This window comes from Camellia sinensis, chromosome 3 (genome assembly GCF_055761805.1).
Source record: "Camellia sinensis isolate YWXY chromosome 3, ASM5576180v1, whole genome shotgun sequence".
NCBI lineage: Eukaryota > Viridiplantae > Streptophyta > Magnoliopsida > Ericales > Theaceae > Camellia > Camellia sinensis.
Window position 1 is genome coordinate 54,522,662 of NC_138963.1, and position 13,210 is coordinate 54,535,871.

Sequence of the window (13,210 nt, forward strand, 5' to 3'; positions counted from 1 at the left end):
TTCATGTACCCTATCTACCCATTCTGGGTATGGTTTTCTGTATATAGGAGTCTGGACCCCCCGAGCCATTGGTCCACATATCTCCCTAACAATATCAGCAATCTGGTCTCTAGGAACCAAATTTTGTGCCTGCTGAACCACTACTGGAGGGACAAACACAGGATTTGGTGGACAAACTTGTGCTTGTGGTCCTCTTGGTCCATAAGGTGGTAAATTTGGGGCTGGTTGTCCTTGCGGTGCAGGTTGCTGTTGAGGGTATGGGTAACCTCTTTGAGCATGACCTGCGAAAGGACCTGCAAAAGGTGCTGGAACAAGTGTTGTGTCTCTGCCATTTGTAGGAAAACCCTCCAACCCCCCGGGTATAAATTCGAATAAGGGATTAGTGTACCCCCTTGTGCCAGGTATGGCTTCGAACATGGGATTTGTAACCATTCTTATGCCAGTTTCTTGTTGTAGACGCGCCCGTGGGCCTCATGCTCCAGTTCGGACTCGATTTGTGTCACGGTTCTTAATCTGAACCAAAGAGTCCAAATCCGGCAAATCGTTTTGAGAAAAACAGATTTTTTTGAAAGAAGTGCCAAACATGGACTGCTTTGCCAGATACAGAGTCGCCACCTAAATATTTTTTATGGGAGAATTTAGGAAACCCTGACTCGGTGCCGAAGGCCACATGTCCGTCATCACCGGAGTTGTCTCGGCTCGGGAGCTTGGGTACGATCGGGGAAGGTCAGCTATGAGCACCTCCTTTCACCCGGTCCGAAGACCGGCCTCTACTAACCGTGATATCTTGTTTTGAAAACGTTATGTGTTCTTATCCCGATTATTAGCCTAGAATTACTATGTTATGCGCGCAGCAAACAAGTATAGACCAAATCGCCCAAATTGGAACAAAACATTTCATGTTTGTTTTGAAAATGGTTTGCTACTCGCAAGTAGGCTAAAATACAGATTTTGCCACCCTCAAGTGGGCTTTTAGAAAAGATGATTTTGCCACTATCTAGTGGGCTTAAAACTCACAGTTTTAATGCATTATTCCAATTTAGGTAATTCAACCTCCATCCACAGGCATTCAAGCAGTTATATCACATAAGCAGCTAGCCTCATGGTAATCATACTGTCATGGCAACACTCACAAGCATGCGATATGCTAAAGCACGAAAGCTTACCTAGTACTCCGAGCCAAAACAGAAACTAGTCAGTAATCATATGCATGATCCTAGTTCATGTTAAAAATGGCTAATGCAACACATGCAAAGATGCAATCTAAACAGGCTCGGCTAACCCTAAAATGGCATATGAAATGCTACAAGTAACATGTATTCAATTTGGAATTGAAAAGTACAATGTAGTTTGTATGATGTACCGAGCCCGGTGCATGTCAACAAATGCATGAATGCACGCATGCATAGCATAAGGTATGCTAAAATAAATGTGCCCTAATCTACCATCATAAGCAGGTAAATAAAAGGGAAGAAAGAAGTGGAGGTTGGAAGACATGCACACCACGCACACACACTTATTACAGACACGCCCTCACTCGGAGGGACCAAAATAATAATACAAATTAATTAACTACGCAAGCTAATTAAATATCACAAATTGCTTAATTAATTAACAAATTAACTAAACTAAAGAAAAACAGTAAACCGCCTCGGGGCGAGGGCCAGATGCAACACATGCTCGGGACTGGCTCGGAATCGCACTGCCATGCGTAGTTTGCCTCTGTTTTCCCTGCTCTGCTCTTCTGAAAACTGTCAAAGTCTCAGGGATGCCTCTCAGGACACTGGGGGATATCATCGGCTGACCAGAATTTCCACCGGCAGTAGCATTTAGTCACCGGCATAAAATAGATCCACCGACCATCTATTGACTGCCGGTCGGCACTAAATACTGCCGGCCGGCAATCAATTCCTGCAGAACCTGCAACTCACAGCAGCAGAGGGCAAAATCTTGCATGGCAATGCAATTCAAACAATTTATGCACCAATCACATTCCTTATCATGTTAATGACTCAAAGGAGGATGTGCCCCGATTCTCGGACCACTAATCACGCATTTCCATGCATGATGGCCCAAAGAATCAAGTGTGCAACTTCAATTTCAAAATGCATGCAAGCCAAATAAACACACAAGGAGGCCTAACCTCTATCATACTCATCTCAAGAGGCAAGGTGATGCATGCAAGATGCAATGCAACTTAGGCATACGAGCTAAGGATGCAACATGCCGATACAAGCAAACATGCAAGGTGAGCATGCAAATAAGCAAAGGATGGTCTTAAACATGAATTAGGCAGCTCTAGTTAGGCCCAAAACAGTGGCCAAAATGCTAAGTGCATGGAGGCAAATGACATGCAAACATGCATAGATACATGGTCCAAGACTTAACCATAATGAAGCGACTTTTCGACGCATTTGAAAGGCACAAACATGGACAATTCGCATGCAAATTTCAGAGGCGATAGGTGATGCAAAACAGCCCTGAAACATAACAAAACAACACTCACCGCATGGAATGAATCCCGAAATGCGAAATTAGGCACATGAAATGGCTTACAGCTATACAAAGCATGCATGGAGTTCCAAAACCAACTTAAAATCATGTTATATCATGGATATATAAGCATGAAAAACAAACCAAACATGCTCATCACACACTCAAGCATAGGCTTCCTTAAGAGGCCAAAACATGCCCTTTTCAAGGACAACAAGGAGAGGGGGTGGCCCTCTCCTTCTTGGGACTTCAAGGCATCATCTTCACCACTGAAATCCCTCAAGATTTCAGTGGTGAAGAGACCCCAACACCAAAATCCCGGAGCTAGCACAAAATGGTCCAAAATGAGGCCTTTCAAGGCCTAAGGGTGGTCAACAACCCTCAAACAACAAAACACTCTTAATAAACAACAAAGAGGGTCTAAGAACAGAAATTTTTTATGTTATACAATAAGCACAAAAACAGCTCTAAGATGGGAATAAAATCAATGCAAAAAAGGGGGAAAATGGGACTAGATTCTCACCCTTGAAGCCTCCTTCACAAATGATGCTCCAATGGCCTCCTTTGGCTCCAAACCAGTCAAGAAACTCAAGAACAAGCCTTTAGAACCCTAGTTTCAAGAGGAAGGTGAAACACTAGGTGCTTGTGTGCAATAGTATGGACTAAAACACACACAAGAGCAAATATAGAGATAGGATATGTATGCAACTCAAACCCTAAAACCAGAGCTTCTCTCTGTGTTTTTCCCTCTCTAAAATGTCTAAAGTCTCTCTCCTTAGCCCCAAAGAGAGAGCCTCTATCTATCCCCCTCACCAAACTTGCAAAACTTACAAGTTAAGCAAAACTAGAGGGCCATCCCTCCATACACGTGTATGGAGGGAAAGTCACTGCAATACAGCTGCCTAAAAATATCTCAAAAAGTAACTGCACAGTAATCGGCCGGCCAAAAATGCCATCTTGGCCAAAAAGAGTGCCGACCGGCACAAAATAGTGCTGACCGGCAACAAATAGTGCCGGCCGGCAATAAACATTGCCGGTGGCAGCAAACACCAGCCGGTGGCCTCTAGCCACTGCCGGTGGTGGGTGGGGATGGTCTACAAGCCTCACCCTACCTCTCAAAGGCAAAATACAAGTGTTTGGTGCAAAACCAGACACTAAACGGTCGAGTTCGGGGATCCTGAGGCAAGGCGCGCGAGCCGAGGCCTCCGAGAACTCCAAACGAACACAAACATGGATAATCACCGAGTGTTCAAACGGTGACGTCCAAGTCTTGAGGACGGTCAAAAATGGGGTGTCTACAGTTGCCCCTCTTTGACAGAACTCGAAAGTCATAACAATGACGGGAGTGAATGTCAAAGCCCAGAGACGACCCATTTTTGACAAGGCCGAAGACTTAGACAAACATGCAAGACAATCAAGATATGCGCCCGAAGGCAGGGGCAAAATGCAAGACAATGCAGAGAGCCGGACATAACTTATGATCATGCAAAGAAAGTTGTAATGAAGCAAACATGCGACAGTTTTAAGCTAGCATACCAAACTACACTACAATGCAGAAAGGATGTAAGAGAATTATGGAATTCTCAATACGTCTCACTCGGAGGATACAATACCTGTGCGGCTTGTCTGGTTGCACCAGCCTCAAATGAACCGTACATACAATATTGTGCCTGAAAAGAAAACATACTTAACAGGTACAATATTGTTAGCAACATGTATAGTAGTATACTCGAAATGCGTGACAGCGCAAAGCAAGTGGGGAGCATAACAATGCTGTGGGAATACAAACATGTAAGTGGAGCATGCGGTCTACGCCGGCAACGAAATTGATCATAAGCATGCGGTCTACGCAGGTAATGAAATCAACAAATTATGCGGTCTACGCAAGCAATACATGCGGTTTACGCAAGCAATGAAATTAATATGGGGTCTACCCAAACAAAACATGCGGTCTACGCAGGTAATGATATTAAACAATCATGCGGTCTACGCAAGCAAAACATGCGGTCTACGCAAGTAATGAAATTGAACAATGATGCGGTCTACGCAATCAAAGCATGCGGTCTACGCAAGTAAAGAAATTGATCAATTATGCGGTCTACGCAAGCAATACATGCGGGCTACGCAGGTAATGAAATTAATAAAGATGCGGTCTACGCAATCAAAACATGCGGTCTACGCAGGTAATGAAAATAATGCGGTCTACGCAATCAAAACATGCAGTCTACGCAAGTAATGAAATTGAACAATTATGCGGTCTACGCAAGCAATACATGCGGTCTACGCAGGTAATGAAATTAATAAAGATGCGGTCTATGCAATCAAAACATGCGGTCTACGCAGGTAATGAAAATAGTAATGCGGTCTACGCAATCAAAACATGCGGTCTACGCAGGTAATGAAAATAGTAATGCGGTCTACGCAATCAAAACATGCGGTCTACGCAGGTAATGAAATTGAACAATTATGCGGTCTACGCAAGCAATACATGTGGTCTACGCAGGTAATGAAATTAATAAAGATGCGGTCTACGCAATCAAAACATGCGGTCTACGCAGGTAATGAAAATAGTAATGCGGTCTACGCAATCAAAACATGCGGTCTACGCAGGTAATGAAATTGAGCAATTATGCGGTCTGCGCAGGTAATGAAATTAATAAAGATGCGGTCTACGCAATCAAAACATGCGGTCTACGCAGGTAATGAAAATAGTAATGCGGTCTACGCAATCAAAACATGCGGTCTACGCAGGTAATGAAATTGAACAATTATGCGGTCTACGCAAGCAATGTAATTAACATGCGGTCTACGCAAGTAAAGAATGATTACAAACATGCGGTCTACGCAAGTATTGAAATTAAACATGCGGTCTACGCAATCAAAACATGCGGTCTACGCAGGTAATGAAAATAGTAATGCGGTCTACGCAATCAAAACATGCGGTCTACGCAAGTAATGAAATTAAACATGCGGTCTACGCGATCAAAACATGCGGTCTACGCAGGTAATGAAATTGAACAATTATGCGGTCTACGCAAGCAATACATGCGGTCTACGCAGGTAAAGAAATTGAATGATAAATATGCGGTCTACGCAAGGAAATAAATTGAACAATTATGCGGTCTACGCAAGCAATACATGCGGTCTACGCAGGTAAAGAAATTGAATAATAAATATGCGGTCTACGCAAGGAAAGAATTTGAACAATTATGCGGTCTACGCAAGCAATACATGCGGTCTACGCAGGTATTGAAATTAAACATGCGGTCTACGCAGGTAAAGAATGATTACAAACATGCGGTCTACGCAAGTATTGAAATTAGCATGCGGTCTACGCAAGGAAAGAAATGATTACAAACATGCGGTCTACGCAAGGAAAGAAATGATTACAAACATGCGGTCTACGCAGGTAATGTAATTAACATGCGGTCTACGCAAGGAAAGAAATGATTACAAACATGCGGTCTACGCAGGTAATGTAATTAACATGCGGTCTATGCAAGGAAAGAAATGATTACAAACATGTGGTCTACGCAGGTAATGTACTTAACATGCGGTCTACGCAAGGAAAGAAATGATTACAAACATGCGGTCTACGCAGGTAATGTAATTAACATGCGTTCTACGCAAGGAAAGAAATGATTACAAACATGCGGTCTACGCAGGTAATGTAATTAACATGCGGTCTACGCAAGGAAAGAAATGATTACAAACATGCGGTCTACGCAGGTAATGTAATGAGATGCGCAAAACCGCGCAACGGAATGCAATGCACAAAACAGCGTGACGGTTTTAAATGCACAAAACAGTGCGATGGTTTGAAATGCACAAAACAGTGCGACGACAAGTGTGACACGCATGCCACACAGAATGTAAACGGGCTTAAATGCGCAACAACGCACGTATTCCAGAATGCATGACAATGCGTGGAATGGAAATGCAATGATGATGCATGAGAAATGTGCACGACAATGCAGAGGGGTGCGCGTTGTAATGCGTGTAACACGTGCATAACAATGCAAATGTGTGGCGCATGACAGCGCGATGTAATGCACCGAAGTAGTATGGTGAACTCGTGCAACACACATGGGGCAACTTCGAATTTAAAAGGATACAAAAAGGATACACCTTGCACGAATTCGAGCGCCACACACTGAAGCCATGGTCTGCGGTCAGAACGGAGGCTGGTTGAGCGTCGGAGATGCACTTTCTTGCACTTTCTTGAGCTATGAAGACCCAAAACAACTCAAATGGCCTAAACAAGGCTGTGGGAACCCCACCGGCCGAAAGGGGAGGCCACCGGCCGGCCATTGGCATAAAAACAATTCTATCGGCACAAAAAAAAGTGCCGGCCGGCACAAAACATTGCCGACCGGCAAACAATTGCTGATGCGGGGCAGTTTTGACTTTTCACCTTGGGTGTTTTAAAATAGGGCTTCAAGCCCTATTTCTTCACTTCTCCACCACCGAAATCCCTTGCTCTCTCTCTCTAGAGTGTTTCTCTCTCATTTTTCGCCCGTTTCTTCGCGTTCTACGCTCGTTTCGTCGTCGGATTCACGATTTCCTTCGCGTTTCGAACATTTTCCACCGATCGCATTTTCGTTTCGGTGTCTCGTTTGGCATTCCCGTCTTTTCGGGGTTTGTTCCCCTCACTTTCCTCTTCATTCCCGTGCCTTTTCACATTCCGGCCTTCCCAGCCATTTCCGACCCTCTCAGGAGTTGACTTTCCGGTTGACTCTTCGTATTCCGGTCCGATTTTCCTTTTCCGGGCCATTTTCACATCATTCTCTACATGGCGGACGACATTCCACGTGGCGGGACTCCTCCGGACCACGAGATGGATCCCGGGGTCGAGCTCTTACCACTGAGCGAGCGCCCGTTCGACCCGGCGACCTACCGGCCGGCGATCCATGTTCTGCCCCCCGACGGCCTGCGTCAGTTCCGGAGCTTCGAGAGGCATGTGGCGCCTGAGCTACTGCTGCGTGAGCCTACCTCCCACCTTTCATTCGGCACTTCTGAGGTAATTCTCTGTCTTCTGTTTTACTTTTCGCAATGTAGGATACAAAAACTGTCATAGTTAGTTGTACTCTTTAACTGCTCGAATCTGATATACCGTAGACCGTAGTTGACTGTAAACATACATACAACTGATATCTTCTTGAGACTGACACATGCACACACACTGCACTAGCCCTGAATCATTCAAACACACTGCACTCACTGTATTCTACTGCATACACACTGGCAACCAGTATTTGTCTGAATCTGTTAAATTTGCACACAATGCTATATCTGTTCTGAAACACCCAAACACGCTGACACATCACACGCATTTCATTGTAAGCACACCGGCACCCGGTATTTGCCTGAATCTGACAAACTTGCATACATGCTATATCTGTCCTTTCAAAACTGCATTTTGAATGTTGTCTTGCAATTGTTATTTTCTGTTTACAAGAGGGTTCCCATACCATTCGCGGGTATGGGAATACTGGTGCACGGGAGTGGTATGATGAGCTCCCTGATGCGGTCCGACGCATCGTGGACCGAGCGGGCTTCGGCACCTTCTGCCGAGGGCTCTCCAGGTTGTCCACATGCAGACCTCTCTTGGCCGCTCTGGCGGAGAGGTGGTGGGACACCACTGATTCTTTCCATTTTTCTGCTGTAGGGGACATGACGATGACCCCTCATGACTTCTCGATGCTCACAGGCATCGGGGTAGGGGGGGATCCAATCCCTTTTGACACAGACATGGATGAGTGGACCGCCGCTCAAGTCCATCTACTGGGGGAGGCGCCACCCCTAGCTCGCCCAGGTTTCGTCCGATACTCCTGGTTCGAGGTCCAGTTTCGAGTCCAGCCCGTGTTGGAGGAGGAGGCGCGGATGACCCCGGAGGACGAGGAGAGGTATGCTCGCGGCTTCCTCATGTTCTTGTTTGGGACTACCATCTTCGCCGACCGGGCGAACACCGTGCCTCTTTGTCTTCTCAGCGCACTGGTGGACGTCCGGGATATTCTGCACTACGATTGGGGCGGCGCTGCTCTGGCCACCCTCTATGGATACATGAGCTCGGCTTCTCGCGGCAGCGGCCAGCTACTCGGAGGCTACTGGCGGGCTTGGGAGGTACACTTCTTCTCCGCTTTTTTGCATTTCTGTCTCGTACTTTCTGTACTCTGTACTCTGTACACTGCACACACTGTAGTCTGCTTTACACTTGCTGTATACTGTACACACGGCACACACATACATTCTGCTTTACACTGACTGTACACTGCTCACACTGTACACTGTAAACAATACACTGCACAACACACGGCTCTGCTATTTCTGCTTTATCTGACGGTCATACTGACATCTGTTTTGCAGTTGTGGGTTTACGCCTACTTTCCTAGGCTTGCCCCCGTGCCAGTTGCGGAGACTCCCCTGGCTGTCCCCTTTTCGAGTCGCTTCGACGGGAGATGCACCCGGCAACCACGAGAGACATTCGGCTTCTTCCGCCAATATTTCAACAATCACCCCCGCGGAGGTATGCTTTACTTTCAGTTCATTTAAGCTTCGTTTTTCAACTGTATATTTCAATAACAGTAGATAACAAACTGTCTGTCATTTTCAGATCACATGGCGGCCGTGGGCTCCTATGCCGGCGGCGATGCGGGGTCGGTTCCCTGGTGCGGAGGAGACCTCGCGTTTCCGGATTTTGCTTGAGGGCCCGGTCTGTCGGGCTTGGTACCTGGGGGAGCGTTTTCTACGCCAGACCCTAGGGTTACCTGAGCAGATAGTCCCGGTTCCCCCTCCTGCAGACATGAGGGAGACCGAGGGGCTCACTACTGAGCAGCTGGATGATTACTCCATCGGCTGGGAGGAGGCCGGCTTCCGAGGCACTGGAGACTATCAAGAGTACGTGCGGACGTACCTGATGCGCCCTCTGAGCGGCCGTCGAGCAGAGGAGGCCAGGCCTGTGGCATCGGCGACTGGGGCCGGAGCGGGAGCAGGGGCTGGATCTTCGAGGAGGGCCCGGGTCCGTGGTAGGGGCAGAGTGCAGGGAGGACGAGGAGCTGGCTGGCCTGCCCTGCCCGCTGTACTGACTTTCCAGGGGCAGGGTGGGTCGACCTATCAGATCCCCTTCGCCCCTCCACCGGCTGGTCACGAGTTCATTGATGTCCCCGATTTACCTCTGGTATGTATCACTGCATTTTTGTATAGTCATTCATCTCAGTTTACTTGATATTCCACAGAATATTGATGCATCTGATACTTTTGCAAGCTTCTTCTGGGTACACCCGTCAGTCGTTGGCGATGAATGCCTCGATGATGGGGATGCTCCAGCGGACATTTGATCTCCTAGCCCTCTACAGCATACCGGTATGTTCTTCTGACATTGGCCTCAAACCATTCATACACTGCTTTACATAATCTGATTCGTGGCACCACACCTGATACACTGATCTCACAGTATCTGAACACTGCATACACTGCATTCTGCACTATTAAACTGCCCACGGCATTCATACACTGTACTCACACACTGCATTTTGTGCTGATAGACTGCTCACGGCATTCTCACACTGTACTCATACACTGTATTCTGTACTGATAAACTGTCTACAGTATACTGATGCGTTTTCCTTTTGTGTGCTTTTTCAGCCTCCTTTCCAGATTCCCACGGCAGGAGGTGCTCCAGCTGGGCCTTCTGTCCCTGCCCGGGGGAGAGATGAGGAGGGCCGGATATTTCCCCGTACCAGGGAAGGGCGTACTCACGTCGGGAGCAGCTCGCGAGCTCTAGTCCCGGATGATGACGACGACGAGGAGTCAGAGGCGGAGGCAGAGGCGGAGTCCGAGTCATCGGAGGAGGAGACCGGAGACGGTTCTAGCTCGGGCTCTGACGACGATGCTGATGATGCTCCTGGACCCTCGTCCAGGAAGAGGACTAGGACGGACTGACGACCCCCCGGAGTCGCTGGACATAGATGCAGATTTTTGCTATCTTTTCTTTCTTTCTTGTACTTTTCTTTTTGTTGGTAGATAGATTACCTTGTACTTCCGTGGGCAGATTTTGTTTCCAAAACTTGTACATTTGAAAAGATAATGAAATGAAACGGACTTTTCATCTGAAAAAGTGTTTACATTTACACATTTCATGCATTGTATCACATCTCATCGTGTTACACCTCAATGTAAATTAAATTGATTGGTTGTTTGAAAATTAAACACTCGCACTGTAACAATCAGATAACTTAAAACAGCCAACGGCGAAATAACCCAAGCAATCCACTGCCTGATTCTTGGACACACAGCCCTTACTCTACTGAGGATTAATCTGCATACAGCCCATAACACAGCATTCGGTTCATCCTGCACACAGCAAATTCTGAACAAACGGCCCAATCTAACAGGACGGACCTCAAAGATGGAACCGGTTGGAGTCGAAACACGCTCAAATGTAGAGAATGGCACAGCATTCTTGAGCATAAATGATTTTTGAAATCAAATGAGGGTTTTTCAAACCAGGATGTCGAGCCTACAACTGAACACAGCGGGGCGGACTCAAATATAGGTGCACGACCTAAACACAACGAGACACGCTCGGGAAAGACCTAAAACAAAGGTTGAGGTAAACAAAACCAAAGACACGACATACAGACGCGTTAGCGAAGATGGGGGACCTTGGACCACGAGGAGCCAGTTTCTCTAGGCATTGTTTCCCACCTTTTCTGATTTGTGATTCTCACATCACTCGGCTCTCGAGCTCGGATTTTTTTCTCAAAAACCCTTTTCCTCACTTTTCTCTCAACTTACACCTCTCTATTCTTCAATCTCTCATTTTCCATCCCTCCCCGGGGTGATTGATGGATAAATAGAACGGTGTGGGTTCATGCTCAATACCGTTAGCTCACAGCTATTTCTTCTGGCGGGCAGAGCGCTTTTCTGGCAAGTACGTCGATGACGGGGGAAAGACAGAACGCCTGGCTCGATTGTGCCCCTAGTTCATCATTTTAACCATTCTTTGTTTTTGCTTTCTACTAAAACAATTTTGATCAAAATGAGAGTCGGATTAACGTACTTGTTCGATTTTTGATTTGAAAAGCATGCAAGTCAGGCAGCAAGCACTGAAAATTTTCCTTTTTGGGTCCAAGACAATGGTCCAGTTTTGGAAAATGAAATAGTTTACGAGAAAATAGTCAACCTCAGTAAAAATTTTCAAAAACTATTTTTCAAACAGCTGATGCTCAACAAGCATGGAACTTACTCTTTGAGATGCGCAACTTCGGATCGGAGGCAATGGAAAATTGCCCCTGGTTTGAAGGGAGTGGGAGGCAACGGAAAGTTGCCCCTGGTTTGAATGGCGGCTCATGGCGGCTCGTGGCAACGGAAAGTTGCCCCTTGTTTGGGTGGTGCCGCAGCAATCCGCAGACAGTCTTCATTGGCGGCGGTCGAGCTCTTGGACACAGCGATGACGAAGACGGTCACAACACATATATGGACACAATCACCTTGAAGGGTGTCGGCCACTGGACTTCGAGATGAAATCGAAACCATTGCATGGACTGAGACGCTATGAAAGCGTTGGGGGCTGGACTTCATGATGAAGTTGCCTACGTATCCCAAACATGGGAATCAAGCCTTACGTAGTTCCGGTTAAGGTACACTCGGGTATTTTAACCTTCACTTTTTAGGCTTTCACTTTTGCCAAGGTGCCCGATGCGGGTTTTCGACCTTGCGAGCTTCTTTCATTTTCTATTTCTTTTTTCTTTCTTTTTTTGCTCTTCTTTTTTTCTTTTTTTTTTCATTTCTTTTCTTTTCTTCTTTTTTGTATTTTTCTCTTGCTCTAACTTTTGCCTGGGTCGCCCTTCCGGGTTTTCGGCCCAGCGAGCCTCTCAAGGGTAAAAGTGTAGCAAGTCCATGCCAAATGGTTCCTGAAATTGAAGCCCCTCTGTGTCTAGGAGAACGGTTGTTGCACTGATTTGCGGAGAATCTATCTCGGTTACTCCACAAGCTTCTTCCGGCGAGATACACTCCTTCTGATTTGGCTTTGGCGCCTCTTGCTCGAGGGCTGCTTCAAAACTGGCCACACGGGCCTCCTCCAACGGTTGACTGTTGAATGTTCCGGATGAGTTCGAGGTTCAAGACAACAGGTCGAATCTTGAGGCTGAGAGCGATCATAGGCTGCGCAGTCTCAAGAGCAATTCCACACAGGTCTTCGCAGGGCTGCGTAAAACATTTGTTTTTGAAAGTTTTTAAGAAAGCGACAAATCACTCGCGCCGAAGATAGTGTGGAACCAATCTGGATTAGGCCAGGATCCTTCTCAGTACTCACGCCGACAAGCATGATTTCATTCATAAAAAGGCTTAGCACGCCTTTTCTTCTCTCAAAATGATCAAAATTTTGCAAAACCCGAGGAATTCCTTCCTCTTCGTTTTCATCACCGCAGTGTTTAAAAAGTTTGTTTTTGGAAAACTTAGGTTAATGCAATGGGTTTGGCGCGCAGGAGAGCAGGCGAGATGTACTGTCAGCCCAATCAAATTCTCTGGTCCTTATGCTGGAAGCAAGCATGAAGTTGAGATAGCAACAGCTGTTTCAATCAGCTCTGTTGGTGCAACTGGCCCCTCGGCAGAAACAGACTCAAAACAAAAACAGATAATAACAAAACGGCGTTCGGGACAACAACCCCAGAATCACCTGGTATTATATACAACGGGGACTGACTCGATACAACCA